This window comes from Pristiophorus japonicus, chromosome 15 (genome assembly GCF_044704955.1).
Source record: "Pristiophorus japonicus isolate sPriJap1 chromosome 15, sPriJap1.hap1, whole genome shotgun sequence".
In the NCBI taxonomy this organism is placed as follows: Eukaryota; Metazoa; Chordata; class Chondrichthyes; family Pristiophoridae; genus Pristiophorus; species Pristiophorus japonicus.
The window spans coordinates 36259912-36284439 of NC_091991.1; the positions used below are offsets into that span (position 1 = coordinate 36259912).

Genomic DNA, 24528 nt, shown 5'->3' on the forward strand with positions numbered 1-24528 from the left:
ATATCCACTCCTTCAGATAATGGCCGCAGCACAAGAGGCACATTAGTGTACACATGTTTAAGCCAGCTTCCTTTTGGACACAGCAGGAGCTTTTGCCTTTCTTATGGAAATTGTTTCCTCATCCCAAACAATCCAGACTGTCTTGATAACACAGTTCAAAGTTCACTCTCTTTTCCAATTTTTCAGGAGGGAGAATCTCAATTCCAAATTCACAATAATTCAGTCTGAAGCATGTTTCAAGACAGCAATGCATCTTAGGATTGAGAGCTCAATAATAACCTGGAAGAATGGTGTAATCTGAACATTTCTCTGTGTTAGTGTGCATTATCCTTTACTAAAAGCTACACTTTAGCAACTTCCACCTTGCGTTGTATCAGATCATTTTAAAGAACAGTTTTGTGGTGCAATATAAATGAATTTACATTAAAAGGCCATTACTGATCTAGTAAAATAGTTGGCATATCATTTTACACAGTGCTTTTAAATAGAGATGTGTGGATAGAACTGGTGGCAGTACATAATTATAATATAATTTGTGTAAGGCTCCTAAAATAGCATGACACACTCCTGACTATGGTCATATGATTTTCCTACATGTGTATTGTTTCAGATACAATGCCATTTTTATTGAAGAGATGACACATTATTGACAATTATCCAGTTGCCCAGGTATAACCGGGAATATCATTACTGAATAATACATTAGCCTCAATCAAACTTACCTACAGTGATAGAGATAATCTCCTGCACCATCCATCGAATAAATACAGTAATTACCTACATATCTGATTTCTTCATAGAAAGGTTTTAATTCTGATGCTGCAGTTTAGCATTTATTTCCCCTTATATAGCCAGTTAACATTCCTAATGTACCATACAACAGAAAACATTTTCTGTGAAGTGTCTAAATAGAAAATATAAACAAGAAAAGTCAATTGCAGTAGCTAATAGCTTCCACAGGAGGGTACATGACCTGCATTTTAAGATGATTTTATAACCAGGAATAAGCACTGCTATTGCAAGTCAATCTAACTGAGATTAGTTTAGTACACAATACAGTATTTATCTTTACACTTAAATAGCTGATGCGTTAATTCTCAAAAACAAGTCATCTCTTCCTAGGCATACAAACTATCTCGAATTTTATTAGGGGCAATATAGTATGGCACATGATGGCCATGAGTCATCCCTGTTTGAATTTTCAACATAAATGGCACAACATTTGAACTGACAGATATATGCACTTCTGTTCCTCCTGGCCCACCAAAATACCTGCTGGGCACCCCTTGGGCTGGCCTATCAGCTGATATGGGCAGAGCGAGCATGGCGAGAGCACCGGCCACGACTGTCCTAACTGGAGTCCTGTGTATATCATAGGACCTCGATTTTAGTTTATTAAAAGGAGCTATAGCCTGACACAGGCAGCTTGGCCCTGCGGATGAGAGGGATAGCCGCACCTACGGCAGGATGGGGTGCCAAGTCATGCCCACCATTTTCGGGATGCTACAGCCCATTTGCGCCAGGTTGGAGGATTCAAAATCTACCCCAATGGCTGGAACTTCCAACTTTGGTGGGGAAGTAAAATGGGTGGTAGCAGATGGAATGCTTGTTTTACACCCATGCCTGATTTTCCTTTCAATGCTGTATAACGGGTGGCTGATTCGTTACCGCCCGATTCATACCCATGTCGGAGCTGAAAACTCCGCCCAATAATTCAGCATTGTGTATAAAATTTAACGTATATCAGCTGAGAAGATACAAAAGTCATTTGAAATATTGTACGTTGATTCCCATAAGTCCAGTGGTTGCCTCAAAACTTTGAACACAATGAAAAATTGAATTTTGTACTTCGGAATGTCGAGGTGCAGTGAAACATTAAGACCATTCATTTTGAGGTGTAGTCATTGAATAAATAGAGGATATATTCTGGAAATGATTAGGGAAATAATTTAGTGCTAGGAACATAAGAAATAGGAGCAGGAGTAGGCCATTTGACTCCTCGAGCCTGCTCTGCCATTTAATAAGATCATGACTGATCTGATCATGGACTCAGCTCCACTTCCCTGCCCGCTCCCATAACCCTTTATTCTTTTATCGCTCAAAAATCTGTCTATCTCCACCTTAAATATATTCAATGACTCAGCCTCCACAGCTCTCTGGGCAGAGAATTCCACAGATTTACAACCCTCAGAGAGAGGAAATCCCTCCTCATCTCAGTTTTAAATGGGTGGCCCCTTATTCTGAGACTATGTCTCCTAGTTTTAGTTTCCCTTATGAGCGGAAATATCCTCTCTGCATCCACCTTGTCCAGCCCCTTCATTATCTTATATGTTTCGATAAGATCACCTCTCATTCTTCTGAACTCCAATGAGTATAGGCCCAACCTACTCAACCTATCTTCATAAGTCAACCCCCTCAACTCTGGAATCAACCTAGTTAACCTTCTCTGAACATACACCAATGCATGTATATCCTTCCTTAAATACAGAGACAAAAACTGTACGCAGTACTCTAGGTGTGGCCTCACCAATGCCCTGTACAGTTGTAGCAGGACTTCTCTGCTTTTATACTCCATCCCCCTTTGCAATAAAGGCCAACATTCCATTTGCCTTCCTGATTACTTGCTGTACCTGCATTCTAACCTTTTGTGTTTCCTGCACAAGGACCCCCAGGTCCCTCTACAATGCAGCACTTTTGCAATTTTTCTCCATTTAAATTATAATTTGCTTTTCTATTTTTTCTGGCAAAGTGGATAACCTCAGTTTCGCACATTGTATTCCATCTGCCAAATATTTGCCCTCTCACTTAGCCTGTCTATATCCCTTTGCAAATTTTTTGTGTCCTCCTCACAATTTTCTTTCCCACCCATCTTTGTATCATCAGCAAACTTGGCTATATTATACTTGGTCCCTTCATCCAAATCATTAATATATATATTGTAAATAGTTGAGGCCCCAGCACTGATCCCTGCGGCATTCCACTAGTTACTGTTTGCCAACTGGAAAATGACCCATTTATCCCGACTCTCTGTTTTCTGTTAGTTAGCCAATCCTCTATCCATGCTAATATATTACCACCAATCCCGTGAACTTTTGTCTTGTGCAGTAACCTTCTATGTGGCACCTTATCGAATGCCTTCTGGAAATCCAAATACACCATATTCACTGGTTCGTCATTACCGCCCTGCTTGTTATTTCCTCAAAGAACTCCAGCAAATTTGTCAAACACGATTTCTCTTTCATAAAACCATGCTGACTCCAATTGATTGAATTATGCTTTTCCAAATGTCCTGCTACTGCTTCCTTAATAATGGAATCCAGCATTTTCCCAAGGACAGATCTTAGGCTAACCGATCTATAATTTCCTGCTTTCTGTCTGCCTCCGTTTTTAAATAAGGGCGTTACATGTGCAGTTTTCCAATCCGCTGGGACCTCCCCAGAATCCTGGGAATTTTGGTAGATTACAACCAATGCATCCACTATCTCTGCAGCCACTTCTTTTAGGACCCTAGGATGTAAGCCATCAGATCCAGAGGACTTGTCCGCCTTTAGTCCCATTATTTTACCGAGCACTACTTCTTTAGTTCCTCCCTCCCTATAGCCCCTTGATTATCCACTATTGGGATGTTTTTAGTATCTTCTACCGTGAAGATCGATACAAAATATTTGTTCACCTTCTCTGCCATTTCCCTGTTCCCCATTATTAATTCCCCAGTCTCATCCTGTAGGGGACCAACGTTTACTTTAGCCACTCTTTTCCTTTTTATGTACCTGGAGAAACTCTTGCTATCTGTTTTTATATTTCGTACTTGTTTACTTTCATAATTTATCTTCCCTCTTTTTATTATTTTTTTAGTCGTTTTTTGCTAGTGTGATATACACGATATCCCACAGCCTATAACCATAAAATCTGTTTATTGCGTGTATTTGGCAACAAATTAAAATGATAAAAATTAGTCTGAAATATTGGTCCGTAATTTGCGGCCCCTGCTGGTGCGTACGAGGTGCGCATGTGCCCGTAGAGGCCACGCAGGTTCCGGGTTTTGGCATTCGCTGTGCATGCGCTGCAACCCGGAACTTGCGATCTCTCTTGACATATCATCCGCATCCACTGGAAAACCGCCTCCACTGGTGGAGAGGTGGGCTATTTGCCCAACTTCTGCCCAACAAATGCCCGTGGAATTCTTACGCCTGGCAGTGTAATTGTTTAAAAAAAACATTAAAATTAAACGTTATCAATCATTTATACATTAAAAACCCTGTGCAATAATGTAAGTTTATTTTAAGCCCGTTAAAAATTTTTTTTTTTTTTTAATTTAATTTTAATTTTAAATATTTAATTAAATGCCATTTTAATTAATTTTAAATATGTAATTTTTTTATTTATTTGCTGTCTAGATGTATTTTTTGGGTATTCTCAGTCATACTTATGGGGTTTCCATATATATGGAACCTCCATAAGCACGAAAAGGGATCATCTTCTTTAATTGGTTGGGCCAGCTCACGTGATCCCGGGGCGCTCTTGAACTGCATGTGTCCCTGGGATACGCGGCCCTCTACGCAGGCCTACCCATAGAGGCCCAGGTGCGCAAGTCTCCGTGGATCCCAAGGCAGATGGTAAGTGCATAGATTTTTTGCTGGCGGGAGCCCCATTAATTTAAAAATGTCAATATGCTGACATGCATATTGTGGATGAATTCCAGTAATGGCAGGATGAAGTGTTGCCTCTGCTTCTCAGCTGCCATGTCATACCCAGAAAATATGAAAAATATCTCATGGAAATCATATCATATGTGCCATAAATATCTGATATCAATCTCTGATTTACGTGATTTATTTTGGTGCAATGACTTAGAACTAATTTCCAATCTTTACTGAGTCTCCTGAACAAGCCCAATTATTCATTTAATGCTTTGAAACAAGAGTGTATTTTAATAATGTCTCACTGTTTGTCTCAAATATCTCTCATTGTAAGTATAAATACATGTTGCAAACTAAATAATTTGGAAAAGATCTGAACCACATAGGTGGTGGCAAATGGCAATGCCACTAGCTTCACCAATAACTTTGTTACAAATATTCTTGAAATATTTAGAGTGCTGGAAGGTCAAAGAGCCACAAACTTAAACTAGCTTCATGACAAATGATTAAAACATGATTAAGGCTATGCATGCCCATAATTCTAACCTCTTGATCGTAGATAATTTCATTATCCAGCCTCAACTCCGAGCACCACCTCCACAGTTCATTGCTTACCTTGAGGTGGGTGGGAGAGTGAGGGATGTCACAATTCTGCGTAGGTTTTAAAATGCAGAGAAGGTTAAAGCTCCAATCAGAATGATAGTCACCTCTTGGTTCCGTCAAAAGCACATTTTTTTAAATCCACAAATGGAATGCATTTTTCAAACACTTGAGCACTGCTAGATTATATCTTGAATATCCCTTCAAACAAATGTATGATTTTATGATGTCGAAACAATAGATTTATGAAAACTCTCCCTGCCGACTACTAACATGACATGAATGTCAATAAATAACAAAATTATGCAGTTGTACTTTTAACATTAAAACTTGAATGTGGAGCATAAAGTAGAATTTTGAATGCTGGTGAAAATTCATGAGGCATAAAATATTTCACTGTTAACCTCCATTTACTTCCCATTTTTAAACACAATAGCTATGCACATAAAACTAACAGGATGTAACACAGATACAGATTTATTGCAGGGACTTGCCTATAACTCATTGCACTAAAACCTCAGATTAACGGGCCGGAATTCAATAACGTCCTGGCCAAAATTGGGGTTACCTCCCCCGAGAGGAAGTGGAGCGCAATGTCGGGCACTCCACTTCCTCTCGGTGGTGGGACCAGGGCGGTAAGCGCATAAATTTTCCAGCGCTCCATGGAGCACTGGCGGGAGCACAGGGTCCTCCCCTTCCGTTGCAGTGGGGCGAGGGGCCACCACTTCTCGACCGGGCAGTGCGGTGCCATGGCAGCAGCCTGGCATTTAAGTGGAGTGCCGGGCTGCAACATGGTGGCACAGACCCCGCAAAATTGACAATGAAAGGCCGTATAAAAAAATGGCACCATGCACCTCCCCTTTACTTTTTGCACCGCAAGCGGAGTGGGGCCCGATTTGCAACCCCGCGAGGCTGGCACGAACATCGCCCGCGGTGGCGGCTTCACAGAGTACTACAGAATTTCTGCCACGGGGCAAAATGGGGTCGCTGCGCACTCCGATGATGTCATTATCACCAGCGCAATAGACTGGGGCGCTGCGGTTTTGTGTCTCCTCTATCTTCCATGAAATTTCGCGGGAGGCGATTGTGGCCCCCCCACCCCGGGCAGGAAATCATTTTCACTATTGTTTCCATTCGCGCCCCCCCCCCTCCCCCTCATCCGGGCGCTAATGGAACGAGCAAACTATGTGAATTTCTTCCCCTAAGTGCCGTAATTAAGTGATATTTATATATTTTATATATATAACAAGCAGGCATGCACATAGCTTGGAATTGAAACATACAGTATTCCATTACATATAATGCAACACATTTGCATTTCATATTGTAGAAACTATCACAAAGAGAAATAGACATTTTACAAGGAAGCTACTGCAAAAAATTGACCTCCTTAGATCCATAAAGTATTACAGGAGGTACATGCAGTTCAGATTAATCTTCTAGACAAGATAGTAAGAATAAGGTACTTGGAGCACTCAAAATTCAGTTGGTGGTAGATGGGAGAATTTTAGACCTTTGAGGGCCTCTTCCTGACCTTTTATGTTGTATGCTAGCCTGAAACCATCTCAAATACTTCCCTGGCCAACCATAATTTTACACATACAGGATAATAGACACCAGTGTTTTGTAACAGAACGTTATAGAAGCATACTGAAAAACAAACGCAAGACATAATCCGAAAATAAAGGTGACCTTAAAAAATTAACAGCAGCAGTTGTTCTTCCCAGAATAATTTCACAATCTAACTGTTTCACTGCAGTAAGTATTCTTTCAACAGTTACTAGCAGGTCTGCCATGACATTCCTCATGGCTAATCTCAGGTCTGGAGTCAGTCAGTCAGTCATAGGCAGTCCCTCGAACCGAGGATGACTTGCTTCCACGTCAAAAAGTTCACAGATGTTTCAATGATGGACCTGAAATTCCAGGTCCCAAACTAAATCTTGAAGGGTGGAAGATGCCTGTGCTTGGATTTTTTTAACGTGTAGTGACCGTTGCACACCAACCACCACACGGGCTTGACAGAGCTAGGTCTTGGTCCAGTAGCAAGGATTAACCAAGATGACTGGAGACCTGCTCTGCTGCACGGACCTAGTGCGCACACATATTGCAGTGTGGGCTGGCCTGTGCTGCCCCTGGGCCCTCACCTCTTCTGGGCCCCGAACTCGCGCCTCTCCTAGGCCCTGATCACGTCCTTCTACAGACTCTCGCCGCTACTTCGCCTCGTCCCCGCCGCTCGTGCTCTATCTGCTCATGCTCCAATCACCGACCTGGACCTTGATGATGTCACTCTTCACTGCTGTTACTCTCCTGCTCCCTGGAGTTGGAGGCTGCCACGATGCTCCTTCCGCTCCCCGGCCTGCTCCGATGGTGCTCGCAGGCCGGGGGCCACGCAGAATGCTGGGCTAGGCTGCCCCGTGTGATGTAAAGCTGCTAACCTCGCCTGTGCCCCTAAATGAGCAAATCCAGGTCATTGGCCCGGAAATCCTGGCCTCCCCGGGTCCGTACGGAGTGTGTACGGACCCGGGAAGGCAACGCAAAAGCCGGTTTTCGGTGCGCGATGCGCCAAAAGCCGCCTTTTCTGATCTGTCAACTTTTATCTCGGCAGCCAGGACATTTGCATGGGCAAGATTGCGGTATTTGCCCATCTCTTGCCCTGCGAATGTCCTTAAAATTCTTGCGCCTGGTAAAAGCAGGTGCATAGCCTACTTTTACCAGCTTAAGAGTTTTAAAACATACAAAAACGTGTAAAATAAAATTTTAAAAACATATGTTAATATTAAAAACCCTGCCCGCTAAGGTAAGCTTATTTTAAACCATAATTAAAAACCTTTTTTTTTAATCGGAAAAATATATATTTTTTCTAAGACATTTATTAACTTTAATTCAAATTAATGTTACATACGTGTTGTTTTTTTCCTATTTTTTATTGGTGTTTTGGTGTTGGGGGATGTTTCTCAATCATAATAATGAGAAGTCCGACTTACAGAGTTCCCATTATTATGAATGAGAAAATACTTTACCTGGATTGGCTGCCCAATGTCATGTGACTCCAGCTCCAACAGACGTTCGTCCAGACGTGCACATGCTCCGATGCGTAAAAAGAGGAGGCCTCAGAACCGGATCTCTGGTGGGTGCAGCAGCAAAGGTAAGTGCACATTTTTTCTCTAGAATTGAGTCAAACACCCGCGGGAAGAAGGAACCAGGATTTCAGGGCCATTATTTCAGGGCGCTTATAAACTGCTCATGTCAATCACAGGGCAATCGTTAGCTATTTGTAAACGCGGCCCCCAGCTCAATGATAGGCGTTCTTTTTTTTAAAGATTGCTTGCATCTGTATCAAAGTGTGACATCTACCCCTGTGACAAACAGACACCAGACAACAACAACTTGTATTTATATAGCGCCTTTAACGTAGTGAAACGTCCAAGGCACTTCACAGGAGTATTACGAGATAAAAAATTTGACACCGAGCCGCTTAAGTAGAAATTAGCGCAGGTGACCAAAAGCTTGGTCAAAAAGGTAGGTTTTAAGGAGCGTCTAAGGAGGAAAGAGAGGTAGAGAGGCGGAGAGGTTTAGGTAGGGAGTTCCAGAGCTTCGGAACTAGGCAACAGAAGGCACGGCCACCAATGATTGAGCAATTATAATAAGGGACGCTCAAGAGGGCAGAATTAGAGGAGCACAGACATCTTGGGGGGTTGTGGGGCTGCAGGAGATTACAGAGATAGGGAGGGGTGAGGCCATAGAGGAATTTGAAAATAAGGATGAGAATTTGCTTAACTGGAAGCCATTGTAGGTCAGCGAGCACAGGGGTGATGGTTGAGCGGGACTTAGGTGCGAGTTAGGACATGGGCAGTCGAGTTTTGGATCAACTCCAATTTACATAGGGTAGAATGTGGGAGGCCGGTCAGGAGAGTGCTTTGGTATAGTCAAGTCTAGAGGTAACAAGGGCATGGATGAGGGTTTCAGCAGCGGATGAGCTGAGGCAAGGGCAGAGATGGGTGATGTTATGGAGGTGGAAATATGCGGTCGTAGTTATGCTGCAGATATGTTGACGAAAGCTCATTTCCGGGTCAAATATGACACCAAGGTTGCGAACAGTCTGGTTCAGCCTCAGACAGAAGTTGGGGAGAGGGATGGTGTCAGTGGCGAGGGAATGGAGTTTGTGGCGGGGACCAAAAACAATGGCTTCGATCTTCCCAATATTCAATTGCAGAAAATTTCTTTTCATCCAGAACTGGATGTCGGACAAACAGTCTGACAATTTAGAGACCGTGGAGGGGTCGAGAGAAGTGGTGGTGAGGTCTCCAGTCGTGCTGCTTATGAAAGGTCAGAGATGCCAGAAGTTTAAACTGTGACGATGATGTGAAATGGCCACCTGTTGTAAGCATTGCCCATTGAAGTCAATGGAAAGGAAAATTGTGTGGTGTGTACATTGGACGACCGATCAGGTTTATGTATGTTCTTATGTTATTCCCCCACATTCCATCCAGAATGTGTTGTCTATAAGGTCAGGAACATTATACGTATAAACCATATGATGTGTTGTTTGTTTAGGACTAGAAATTCTAAACTTTTAAGTGAACACTGGACTTCCACAGAATTCAACTAAGACTGTTAAGCAAACACTGAATGATTTCATACAGGTAACAACTAAGTGACTGCAGACATTGTGGCTCTGGTATGTTCTGTTCCTGAGTAGTTCATTTATTTCTTTATAGCTAGTTTAAAATCTGACACTTGAAGCACAGTCCCCACCGCTTATTGCAGGCGCAGTGGTGATTTGCCTGCTATGAACAGTAGGGACTGTTCATCTAGCATTCTTTTGTCTGAGTAATTGAGTGAGCTACCAAAGGTTTCATCAAAGAATTTGTGTTCTTAGATCAGTTCACTGACTCAAATTTCAAGATACCTGCTATAACGAGATAATGTATAGCGCCCTCTAGCTAGGAGGTATAGGGAGCTGTATTGAGAGAGAGCGTCTGTGAAGGAACGCCATCTTAAGCTCCACATGGCTGTCTGAGATCTTACAAATAAATAGAGTTAAGTTGAACTAAGAGTGTTCATGAGACTATAAAATACATGGTGTCAGAAGCGGAGACTGCCAATCTTTCGTCGAACGCATCTACGACCAAAATATTGGAACTGTAAGACTTTTTTGAGCCCATCAAAATCGACGTTAAGCAGTGCAGTGCAGAGCGTGTTTCCTACACGTCGCGCGTGAATCCGTGAAGGGCGATAAATAGTCATAAGCTTGTAAAATAATCCAGAGACATTAGTAAAGTAAACTTAAAGTGGCATAAGTTATTGTAAAGCCTCGATTGAAAAAGTATTTCTGCAATTTCATGGCCACGATATTTTACTATTAGACTTGTTCTAGTCCTCTAGGTATTTGAACTGTATACATGTATGTGACAAACTCAAAGTTCTAAACTGTAGCGAGCTATGATGACCACCACAGTGCCAACTCCCGCGTACATTCCTCTCCCACCTCCATTGCAGGTGACTAGCGATTTGAAAGCCAACTGGAAAAAATTCAAACAGCTGTGGGACAGCAATGAAATTATCACGAATATTGTGGAAAAACCAGATAGAGTTAGGGTTGCAATGTTGATCACTGCCATTGGCAGCGATGCCCTAGATATCCACAATAATCTTCCCTACAAATCAGAGGAAAACAAACAGGAAATTGAGATTATTTTGAAGCTTTGCGAAGGGCACTGTAAGGGTAAAAACCAATATAGAAACATAGAAAATAGGTGCAGGAGTGGGCCATTCGGCCCTTCGAGCCTGCATCACCATTCAATAAGATCATGGCTGATCATCTATGAACGATACCAGTTTAACAACTGTGTATAAGGGGACGAGCGGTTTGACAGATATCTCGTGAAAGTGAGAGCTAGCTTCGTTATGTGATTTCGGCAAATTGAGGGATGATTTCATCAGAGACCACATAGTCTGCGGAATATCTGATAACACTCTGCATAAGAGGCTGTTGCAAGAATCAAGCCTAACACTCGATAAATGTGTGATGCTCTGTAAAGCCACAGAGGCCACAATTGCACAAATGAAATCCATGATGCTCACTAAAACAGACTCTTAAGATGTCAAAGCTGTCAGACAGGAACCCCGACCCACAAAGAAAGAATTCAGAGACAAAGAGTTTACGAACAATTGCAGATATTGTGGCAAAAGACATGAGCTGTCAAAAACTAAATGCCCAGCCTATGGGAATACCTGCACAAGTTGCGGCAAACTAAATCACTTTTCTCAAAAGTGCAGACAAAGTGGATCGAGGCAGAAGTCTACACATAACCCTAAATATAAGGGCAAGTCAAAAGTTCATGCACTATATGAAGAGAGTTATGATTCTGATTTTGAAGTCATGACTGTAAAGATGCTTGGTAAAGTTAGTTTCACAATCAAGGACAAAGCTGACAGAAAGTATCCTGACAAGATTATGGCTGCCTTCTCCATTAAAGGTCAAATGGTAAAAATGCAAATAGATTGTGGGGCCACCTGCAAAGTGCTACCTCTTAAATGCTTACCTAAAGGATTAAAGATACAAGAATCTAAGACAATAATGTTACTATATGACAACCATGCAACCATTCCACTTGTAATGTGCCACTGGAAAATATAAAGAACAAGCAAAAGTACGTTGTGCCCTTTGTGATCATTGAGGGCCAAAGTGCACCACTGATTGGCTCAAATATTACTCAACAGCTACAACTGATAAAAGTGCAGCAACAAAATATCGTGGTAGTAAATGAACCACGCAAATCGCAAACTATGAACATGGCAAACGTCTCTCTAGCATCAAAAACTGATGTCAACAATGCATATCCGGATGTGTTTAAGGGACTTGGATACATGCCAGGGTCAGTTCACCTTGAACTTAATGAATCAGCGACACCAGCTGTAATGCCACCCAGACAGGTGCCAATAGCGATCAAACAAATGCTAAAAGAGGAATTCGATCTTTTGGAAAAATGACGAAAGTGGTTGAACCGGTGGACTGGGTATCCAGTCTAGTGACTGTACAAAAACAAAATGGAAAGATACGAGTATATATTGACCCTCAACATCTGAACAATGCCCTGAAACGTGGACAGTATCCACTTCCTGTGATCGATGACATCTTGCCAGATGTCAAATGTAAAGGTCTTCACTAAAGTAGACTGCAAGGAGGGTTTCTTGCAATGTGAACTATACACAGAGTCCTCCTACCTCACGACCTTCCAGACTCCATGGGGTCGATATCGATATAATAGAATGCCATTTGGCATCAGTCCTGCCCCGGAAATCTTCCAGCAGAAGCTAGACCAGAACCTCAAGGGTCTAGATGGAATCTACAAGATTGCAGATATTATCTTGATTACTGGACGTGGTGAGACACTTAAAGAGACCAATCACAATCATGATGCAAACTTACACAAATTAATGCAGAGATGTAGAGAGCGAAATATCAAACTAAACTTTGATAAGTTCGAATAGAAGACTCCCAAGTGAAATACATGGGACACATAGTGAGGGACTCAAAGCTGACCCAAGCAAAGTGGTCGTAATCAACGAAATGTAGAAGCGTGGGGTGTTGCAGGTGTACAACGATTTGTTGGCATGACAAAGTACCTCACAAAATTCTTGCCAGATCTTTCAGACCTCAGTGAGCATCTGCGATGGCTTACTCATAAAGACACGGTCTGGAAATGAACTGAAGAACAAGACAAAGCATTTGAAGCTATCAAACAACATGTGACAGATTCTCCGGTGCTCAGGTACTTTGACCACAAAACTTGCAACCGAAGGTCAAGGAGATGCTTCGAGCAAGGGCCTTGGGTCCATCCTTCTGCAACAGGGACAACCAATTGCATACGCAAGACAAGCGCTCACTCCAGCAGAAATGCGATACTCTCAAATCAAAAAGGAGCAGTTTGCTCAAGTCGTCAGAATGGAACAAAACCATCAATATGTATATAGTCAAAAGATCACGCAATGGACAGACCATCATCATCATAGGCAGTCCCTCGGAATTGAGGAATACTTGCTTCCACTCTTAGCATGAGTTCTTAGGTGGCTGTACAGTCCAATACGAGAACCACAGTCTCTGTCACAGGTGGGACAGACAGTGGTTGAAGGAAAGAGTGGGCAGGGAGTCTGGTTTGCCGCACGATCCTTCCGCTGCCTGCACTTGATTTCTGCATGCTCTCGACGACGAGACTCGAGGAGCTCAGTGCCCTCCCGGATGCACCTCCACCACTCAGGGCGGTCTTTGGCCAGGGACTCCCAGGTGTCAGTGGGGATGTTGCACTTTATCAGGGAGGCTTTGAGGATGTCCTTGTAACGTTTCCGCTGCCCACCTTTGGCTCGTTGCCGTGGACGAGTTCCGAGTAGAGCGCTTGCTTTGGGAGTCTCGTGTCTGGCATGCGAACTATGTGGCCTGCGCAGCGGAGCTGATCAAGTGTGGTCAGTGCTTCAATGCTGGGGATGTTGGCCTGGTCTTCAAACACTCTTTTCCTCAGTCGGCCGAAGGTGTTGGATCGCGTCATCAATGCCTGTTCTTGTTGATAGGAGGCTCCCGAGATAAGGGAATTGGTCCACGTTGTCCCGTGGATCTTGATGTCTGGGGGGCAGCGCTGTTCAGCGAGGACAGCGAGGACCATAAGCCTTTGGTTGCTATACGACGCAAGCCGTTATCTGCAGCACCCAAGAGTCTACAACGTCTGCTCATTCGTCTCAACCAATATGACGTCGAAATAAAGTATCAACCAGGAAAAGAAATGTACCTAGCAGACACCCTCTCGCACGCATACCTCGAAAACATGAAGTGATCACTGACAGAAATTGCAGTGGAATGCATCCACATGGTGGACTTTCTCCCACTCTTCAAACAAGGACTGACTACCATACAACACGCAACTGCAAGCGACTCCACACTACAACTGGTCATACAACAAATCACAACGGGATGGCCAGAAACGACACATGGATGCCCACCTGAAACGCATGCATACTTCTAAGTTCGTGACGAGCTCACAACACAGGATGGCAAAGTCTTCAAAGGCTAGCGCTGTGTCATACCAAAATCCCTGAGATCCGACATTCGGCAGCGACTTCATGCCAGAGAATCCGTTTACTGAACAGTGACATAAAAGACTATGTTTCAAAGTGTGAAACGTGTAACACCTATTAATCGAGCCAACTAAAGGAACCATTGATAAGTCACGACCTTCCTCAGAGACCGTGGGAAAAGATTGGTTGTGACATATTCACACTCGATGGCAAAGACTATTTATGCACAGTGGACTACTACTCGGACTATTTCAAGATAGACAATCTGCATGGAAAGAAAGATGCCACTGTCATCATCAAATTCCTCAAGAAATACTTCTCTAACCACGGTATTCCAGGCAAAGTTCCATCCGACAATGGATCGCCCTTCAATTCACATGAATTCACAAACTTTGCCACAGAATATGGATTCAATCACACGACAAGCTCACCAGAATATCCACAAAGCAACGGAAAGGTTGAGAACGTGGTTGATCTCACAAAGCGGTTAATCAAGAAGACAAAGAAAGACTGTGGTGACTTTTACATGAACCTTCTCATCTGGCAAAAGACAACAACTGAAGGCCTTGATAGTTCACCAGCGCAACGCTTATTCGTTCGCTGCACAAAGAAAAACATCCCAATCGCAAATGAACTACTCAAACCAAGGATCATACACGACGTCATCGTCAACAACGGAAGGAACTATGCCAAACAAGCACACTGCTACAACAAAGGTGCTACAGCACTTCTTACATTGCAGGAAGGAGAAACAGTGAGACTCAAACAAATGCGAGAAAGCAAAGAGAGGCAAAAAGCTCAGATTCAAAAACAAGTTGGCATTTGATCATATCAGGTCATTACAGAAGATGGCCATGAGTATCGCAGAAATAGGAAACATCTGAGAAAGAGCACTGAGACATTCATCGAAACTCCAGAGATCTCAATGACACCCACACGTGATCCGCTGACTACACAGCCAACTAACACGCGAAACAGCACTTCAACAACAACACATGAAAACAGGGATATGTTGCCTGATATTTCCCCTCAGAGCACTGATAAAGGGACTAAAGTGATCTGTACACAGAACACCACTGAAACAACCTGTTTGAGGTGAAGCAACAGAATCCACACAACACCAAAATACCTGGAACACTATGTACAGACATAAGAAATCATGGACACTAGACACTTGGATAAAGAATTAATAAGACAAGAGTTTGTTGTTGTTTGTTAAACTTGTAGTTGTTTAATACATGTATTCATAAGAAGTTAACTACCCGTTTATATTGAAGCTAACTTTAATTCATTTTTGTTTCTTATGAAAGGAAAGGTGTAATTAGATAATGTATAGCGCCCTCTAGCTAGGAGGTATCGATATAATGTATAGCACCCTCTAGCTAGGAGGTATAGGGAGCTGTATTGAGAGGGGCTGTGAAGCGACATATTGAGCGCCACATGGCTGACTGAGATTTCCCAAATAAATAGAATTAAGTTGAACTAAGAGTGTCACGAGACTATAAAAAGTCAAGAGACTATAAAATACACTAGCCTAGCCACATTAGTATCTGACTCCCATCGCTATACCTTCCTCAGTGTTATAAACCACTTTCTTAATGGTTAAACTGTTTTTATTAATTGAATACTATTTCGTTTCTGTTCGTGAAATTTTGAGGAAACTGGTAGTGTTTATAATATTTAAAGTCTCCAATGAATTTACTGGTATTGGCAGTTCTACTAAAAATAATGGGGAAAAAACATTAAAATCGGACTAATCCAGATTTGGAAATGGCTGTCACTTTCAGTGAAATTGTGCTCTCGAAAATAAGAAACAAAGGATTGATGGTGCTAATTCTAATTGGGCAGCTGTGGCCAAGAGAGAAACCCAATGCTCCCAGGACCTCTGCTGCTCAAAATTTCACAGCAATTGTAATCTCTAAATGTAACAATGGCTGGAATTTTCTGTACCTGGGCCGTGGCAGGTCGCCACTCCGTTCCTGATTCCATGCCTCTCCTCAGAGCGACTTTGCATTGATGGGCCTATTAAAGCCGCCCTGCGCATTACCCGGCCCAATTAAATGATGCGATGGCGACTGTAGGCTCTTCCATGGATAGGATGGCCACCTGCATGGAGCAGCTAATGCACCACTCACAGGAGCACATGGTCTCTATGGAGAATAGATGGCTATCTATGGAGACTGTCAAAGTTCTCCCCTGTTACCACCCACTCGGTCAGAGCCCCAGATGCCTCCCCAGATAACGATGGCTGAGTCTACCCTGCACAATCACAGGAGGAGCAAACTTTGGCGGAGCCATCAGAGGCTCCAAAACCCAGAGGACATCCGCCAAAACTGTCTAAGCAGTTGCAGCAAGAAAGTGAGCAAGTGCCTCTACTCTGCTGAAGCCACAGGGGTAGCATGTGTAAGAGAAAGATAAAACACAAGTAGATTCACAAGCATAGCCACTTGGATGTTTTGTTAAATCATTCGGTAAAGTTTCACAATGTCACACATAATAATCTTTATTTTCACCACTTTCCAGTAATGGACAAATTTGTGGTTTTGTGAGTTGGAGTGAATGGTTAGACATAAAGGCATGTCCACCCACTCCTCTGGGCTGCAAGTCTTGCTCCAGCAATGTGCAAATGTCTTCCTCTTTCCCTTATACACCAAGCCAAACCATCCTGACATTCTAATCCTGCCTGCCAGCCAGCTACCACCTCTCACTGGCTTTGAGAAGGGCAATTGATGATGCTCGGGAGTTAAAATCACCGAGGCCTTAAACTGTCATGGTCAGGAGGGTTTGCCGCCTGTTTTGGTCTCGGCACCCCCCAATTCCCACCCAAGTTATAATCGGGGCTATGTATTTATTTCGAAGTTACTTCAACTGGGAAAAATCCTGCTTAGATCTCCCTGGATGGCTAAGAACACAATGATTTATGCATTTATCAAATTGACATGCTATCACTTAAAACCTGCTGATCAATTTAGTCAATGAATCCTATTCATGGTGCATGGATGGATAGCACTTTAATGCACAATGACTCTTGCAACATTAATTACTAACACATCCTTGGAGGAAATAGTCTGCTTTAGCTTTCTGGAGACATGCAGTGCTAATGGAGCGCTGGCCCGGAATTTCTTCATCATTTTTGTCGCAACAACAGCATTAGAGCACTGTTTGTTTCAGAGCAAATTTGCATGTAAGTCATGTACTTTGGGTTTCTCCCAAAATCTTGTCACATGTGAATTTCTTCAATCATTTGGGCCGGATCAGAGTTACAGCTGCTGAAACTCTTCTTATCTCATTTACAAGCTCCACCCTCCATGCAAACCGACCCTAGAACGTACCATTTCTGTATTTACACCAGTTCTGAACGGACATAAGTTTACGCCCAAAACTTTAAGGGCAACATGACCCAAAATGATGCAACTGAGATTTCTGGAGTTTGATAGCGATTTCTGTTGCAATTCTTTTTTGGAAATGTTCTTACTGAGAACTGCTCTGTACTTAGCCAAAGCGATGACATTAATACAAAAGCAAAATACTGCGGATGCTGGAACCTGAAATAAAAACAGAAAATGCAAGAAATCTCAGCAGGTCAGGCAGCATTTGTGGAGAGAAAAACAGAGTTAACGTTTCAGAGTCGATGACCCTTCGTCAGAACTGCTGAATGTTCGAAAGTCGATTCTTAAGGAGCACTGAAAGGGGGAGGAAAGAGAGAACAAAATGGAAGGTCTATGATAGGGTGGAAGGCAGGAGAGATTAGAGAGACTAAAGGGATGATGGGCCGAATTGAAATGGTAATGGCAGAAGTTAGAAAAAGGTAGTCTAGATAGGGTGTGAATGGCGGAATAATGACCAGCTGCTATTCGAGACAAAGAGAAAAAACACATAAGATTGGGGGGCGAGGGAGCTAAAAATGGGCTGAGGTTATGTTGAGTCCAGAAGGCTGTAAAGTGCCGAAACGAAAGATGAAGTGTTGTTCCTCGAGCTTGCGTTGAGCTTCATTGGAACAGTGTAGGAAGACGAGGATGGAGATGTCGGATTGGGAGTGGAGCGGGGAATTAAAGTGACAGGTGACCGGAAGTTCAGGGTCACACTTAAGGAGTGAATGGAGGTGCTCTACAAAGCGGTCACCCAATCTGCGTTTGGTCTCCCCAATGTAGAGGAGATCACGTCATGAGCAGCGAATACAGTATACTAAATTGAAAGAAGTACAAGTAAATCCATGTTTCACCTGGAAGGAGTATTTGGGCACTGGATAGTGGGAAGGGAGGAAATAAAAGGGCAGGTGTTGCATCTCCTGTGCTTGCACGGGAGGGTGCCGTGGGAAGGGGAGGAGGTGACTGTGGAATGAGCCAGGGTGTCACGGAGGGAACGGTCCCTTCGGAATGCTGAGAGGGGAGGGGAGGGGAAGCTGTGATTGGTGGTGGGTTCACGCTGGAGGTGGTGGAAATGGCGGAGGATGATCCATTGAACGTAGAGGCTGGTGGGGTAAAAGGTGAGGACAAGGGGAACCCTGTCGTGGTTCTGAGAGAGAGGAGAAAGGGTGAGGTTAGAGGTGCGGGGAATAGAATGAACATGGTTGAGGGCCATGTTAACCATGGCGGAGGGAAATCCTCAGTTGAGGAAAAAGGAAGACATGTCAGAGGCACTAGTGTGAAAAGTGGCGTCATCAGAGCAGATGCGACGGAGACGGAGAAACTGGGAGAATGGAATGGAGTCCTTACAGGATGCGGGGTGGGAGGAAGTGTAGTCCAGATACCTGTGGGAGTCAGTGGGCTTATAATGGATACTGCCGATAGCCTATCCCCAGAAATGGAGACAGAGAAGTTGAGGAAGGGAGGGGAAGAGTCGGAGATGGACCATGTGAAGCTGAGGGAAGGGTGGAAATTGGATGCAAAGTGAATGAAATTTTCAAGTTCAGGGCAAGAACAGGAAACGGCACCGATACAGTCATCAATGTACCGGCAAAAGAGGTGAGGGAGGGAACCCGAGTAGGACTGGAACAAAGAATGTTCCACATATCCCACAGCAACACATTTAATTTGGAGAAAGTGAGTGGAGTTAAAGAAGAAGTTGTGTAATGTGAGAACAAGTTCAGCCAGGTGGAGGAGGGTGGTGGATGAGGACTGGTTGGGCCTCTGCTCGAGGAAGAAGTGGCGTGCCCTCAGGCCATCCTGGTGGGGGTTGGAAGTGTAGAGGGATTGGACATCCATGGTGAAAAGGAGACAGGAATCTGGAAACTGTTAAAGTGGCGGAGGGCGTTGGAGGAGTCGCGGATGTAGAGATGGCAAGAGAGTGGACAAGGGGAGTAAAAATAGAGTCAAGATAAGAAGAAATAAGTTCAGTGGGGCAAGAACAGGCTGAAACGATGGGTCTACCGGGGCAGTCCTGTTTGTGGAAGTTTTTTGGACCCTAACACCCACTCTGCACGGATTCAGAAGGACTAAGCAGCTGGAATGGCCTTCGCAATGGGTATACTCTTCTGGATAATAATAGAAGAGGAGCAGCAGAGGCAAGAGTCTCTGAGAGTGAGGCACCTTGGCAGAAGACCACGCACTTCTTTTTACACTTGAGTTATTACCCATATTGGTGGAGCTGTATTTGCGTTTGTTGAAGCCAGTTTTCATGTTCTGACATTAGGAAATGAGCTCCGTAGGATCGGAGTAGAAACCAATGTAAATTTTGGTGCAATTTTGTCATAAATGGGATCAAGGAAATTCCATGCCTATTAATTATCTGACATATATAGTTGCACAGGAACTCTATCAATTCTGTGTATGATAAATTCAGATTATATAACTGTTTCAATCCCTCATTAGTACAAACATCTGCAAATGCAAATAAAATGAACATTGTCAACTCATACACAAGCTCGTTTGCATTGTACATAAAATTGCAGCACAAAGGGCTCAATTTTCCCCAGGTATCTGCGCTGTTTCTTTGGCGCGCGCCGCTTTTTTTGGCGTTTCTCCAAAGTTTCTGTACCAGCGTAACTCAGTTACTATTTTTTTAGGTTAGTATTTTTTTGCGCCATAGGGGGTGTAACCGGATGCCTGCACCGGTTTTTCAGATTTAAGCAAGTTTGGCCAACATACATTTTTCCTAGGACGACATATATGACCACTTCCGATAAACCTTCTGGGCAGTTAAGAAAAACCAGCGAAAATTAAAAAATCGGCGCAGAAAGACGCCATTGCTTTTAGGCGAAGTTTTGGAGGGAGTCAAGAAGGCAAAGAATATGTATCGTGAAGCTTAATTGTTTCAAAGTCAAAAGGGAGAAAATGGAAGTCTAATGCAATTCTTTAATTTTTGATTTTTTCAAAGTACCACGCCACCACTGAACGACTCCTCACTGGGCTCGAACGTTGGCTGGCAGAATCGCTCCCTCGCCCGGACATAGTGGCTCAAGTTCAAAAGAAGACCGGGGTGGGGAGAGTGGAAGCTGAACTGAGATGAGACCGTAGACAAACAGCAGCTTCAAAAGAAAAGCCCGGGGTTGGGGCGGGGGGGCGGGCAGCGCGGGGGGGAGGGCTGGATGCTGAGCCTCTGTGTCCGGGCAAGGTCCTGCCACTTCTTTTCGCACTGGCCTCTAGACCTCGGGGTGGTCACCATTGCACAGTAATCTTCTTCAAGTTGGTTCCAGCATTTCTTCATTTCTTTTGGCGAAATTTTTATGTGACCTCTCCTGGTGTCCAGCTCGTGCCATCTGGCCTCAATTACAATAACTAGTGCCTCCACTTCGTCCTGTGAGAAATTCTTGGTCCTTGAGCCGCGTTGCATATTGCAGCTCCGATTTTTCCACTGAGAATTAAAATTCTCACACACAACTCGCTCTTTAAAAATGGCCGAATGCAGACCGGGAGGTGTATGGGCATGCGCATCCATAGCAGTCACGTAAAAAACGTCTTTTTGTTTTCGCGCATGCGCAGAAGGGGGGAGGCATCGTTTTTTCGGCGCAGACATTAGGCTGCACTCCCCCGAAGCTAAAGGACAGGCTGCGTGGTGCCAATTTCAAAAATTAGAATGGGGAAACTTGCAAGCTATTTTCTTGGAGTAGTCGGGGCCAAAAAAAACGGCGTAACTCTTGTAATACACCAAAAAACGGCATTGGGGAAAATTGAGCCCAAAGTACATACCTTACTTTAGAAGCTCAAACTACGGTTAATGATACTTTTTTTTAAATAAAAGGAAACCAATGCATGAAAAGCAAATGTATTATAGAACAACATTCATTGATAGAATAAAATTCTTTTTAATTATGGCAGCAGGAAAGGGGATTGAAATTAGTGCTGAGACGACAGGATCACTAAATTTAACGCAAATTAGAGGCACTAATATTACTATGCCAGAATCTATGGTATAAAGTAAATCTTAAATCATCTCTAAGATATATATTAATCTGAGTGTGAATTTCTTACAGTGAAAATGTTCAATATTGTACAAGGCATCTTAACCCAAGCCCATAGATTCAGGTTCAATAGAACATTCTGCTCATCCCTAGCTGGAATTATATTTTAAATGCAATTTTCAAGTTATGTTCCACCTTTTAATTTGTAACATCCATCAAAAAATATTAAGATAAAATCATTACAAAATTGGACATTAGCCATTTCATGGTTTTCCTCATTTGCTACATATCAAAATAATAATGGAGGTTTCTAGAGAAGTATGTTTATCTAATGAGTTAACATTACAGGATGCTACCATGGGATAAAGCTACAAATACCATTTTCCAAACAAGGAGGTTGCAGTGTAATGCTCAGAGAGTTTAAAAATCCATTTGTTAGCGATTTTAACAAATGCATTACTATAGTTCTCAATAGTCAGACTTTGATAGCACAGAGAAGATGGATCTATTTAGAAATAGATTAAAGATGAACTCTTTTGTCTATATCTGCTATTTAAAATTGAACCTCCATACATTGCATTCTCCTAACACACATAAAAGTACATGTTTTGGATTCAAACCATCTTTGACAATATGTTCAAGACTATGCCTTCATTCACATTTACATTTTTATCACCAGTCCCATGGCGAACCTTTTATAAATATAATCCTACTCCAAGGGTCTGTTCATTACCATTGAGAAAGGGATATGTGCAAAATGTTCTTAATTTCTTCTAAAGGCTAATAGAGTGTTCTTAAAACAGAATTCTCATCAACCGCACACTTTTAAAATAAAATTAGAGAGAACTATTATTAAATAGAACACTCTTTCCTATTTTATGTCTATTTTCTTTGATTTGTTTTGAATTGAACTGCTAGTGTTGGTGACATCATCAGGATCCTGCTTTGGAAGAATTGCTGAGCCTGACAGCATGAAGGAGTTGAATTAACAGCAGTGGGTGCAATTATTAACCCAGGGAGCATCAGCAATCTGGTTGTGGGTGTTAATTCAGCTGCTCAGTCACACTGCTGGGATGAATAATTGTGCCCGGCAAGTTTCCCAGATGATGTCATCAGCACAGTGTTTAGGTCATGAATATGTAAAAGACAACAGAAATAGAACAACTCCACCACTGATGCTAAAGTTAATCAGTCTTTTTAACCATTTACTTTGATTTTTTTTCAGGTTACTTGGAAAACAAAATGGGTGCATGGCATGCTGGCAGAGGAGAATGTTAGAACATGAGTTCGGAATGAGGATTTACACTGAAATAGTCACTTGTCTTTTCACTTTTGACATACCGATTGACCTTTTGTGAATTTCCCATACGTTTTGTTTTTATATCCGATTTTGATCATTTGCAGCTTTTTCTTTATTCGAGTGTTAGAAAACGTGTTCAGAGCCAGAATTTCCCATGTCACCGCTGTACTGTGCAGAGGGAAGCCTGAGAACTTATTTGTACCGCCTCAATGTGAGGAGCATTCATAATAAGATGGATGAATTAACTGCGCAGACAGCTGTTAATGGATATGATGTAATTGGGATTACAGAGACATGGCTCCAGGGTGACCAAGGCTGGGAACTCAACATCCAAGGGTATTCAATATTCAGGAAAGATAGACTGAGAGGAAAAGGAGGTGGGGTAGCGTTGCTGGTTAAAGAGGTGATTAACGCAATAGTAAGGAAGGATATTAGCGTGGATGAGGTGGAATCTGTATGGGTAGACCTGCGGAACATCAAAGGCCAGAAAACGCTAGTGGGAGTTGTGTACAGACCACCAAACAGTCATAGTGAGGTTGGGGATGGCATCATACAGGAAATTAGGGATGCGTGATATAAAGGTACAGCAGTCATTATGGGTGATCTTAATCTACATATAGATTAGGCTAAACAAACTGGTAGCAATACGGTGGAGAAGGATTTCCTGGAGTGTATAAGGGATGGTTTTCTAGACCAATATGTCGAGCAAACAACTAGAGAGCTGGCCATCCTAGACTGTGTTTTGTGTAATGAGAAGGGATTAATTAGCAACCTTGTTGTGCGAGGCCCCTTGGGGAAGAGTGACCATAATATGGTAGAATTCTTCATTAAGATGGAGAGTGACACAGTTAATTCAGAGACTAGAGCCCTGAACTTAAAGAAAGGTAACTTCGACGGTATGAGACTTGATTTGGCTAGGATAGACTGGCGAATGATACTTAAAGGGTTGATGGTGGATAGGCAATGGCAGACATTTAAAGATCACACGGATGAACTTCAACAATTGTACATCCTTGTCTGGCGTAAAAATAAAACGGGAAAGGTGGCTCAACCGTGGCTTTCAGGGGAAGTTAGGGATAGTGTTAAATCCAAGGAGGATTCATATAAATTGGCCAAAAATAGCAACAAACCTGAGGACTGGGAGAAATTTAGAATTCAGCAAAGGAGGACAAAGGGGCTAATTATGAGGGGGAAAATAGAATATGAGAGTAAGCTTGCAGGGAACATAAAAACTGACTGCAAAAGCTTCTACAGACACGTGAAGAGAAAAAGATTAGTGAAGACAAATGTAGGTCCCTTACAGTCAGAATCAGGTGAATTCATAATGGGGAACAAAGAAAAGGCAGACCAATTGAACAAATACTTTGGTTCTGTCTTCACTAAGGAAGACACAAATAACCTTCCAGAAATACTAGGGGACCGAGAGTCTAGCGAGAAGGAGGAACAAAAGGAAATCCTTATTAGTCAGCAAATTGTGTTAGGAAAATGGATGGGATTGAAGGCTGATAAATCCGCAGAGCCTGATAGTCTGCATCCCAGAGTATTTAAGGAAGTGGCCCTAGAAATAGTGGATGCATTGG

The 24528-nt window shown here is 42.8% G+C and overlaps 1 protein-coding gene across 1 annotated transcript in view; it reads right to left on the reverse strand.

Moving 5' to 3' along the window:
* Positions 1–24528, reverse strand: part of kcnd2 (potassium voltage-gated channel, Shal-related subfamily, member 2) — a 648438-nt gene that overhangs the window by 40012 nt on the left and 583898 nt on the right. The window lies entirely within an intron of this gene.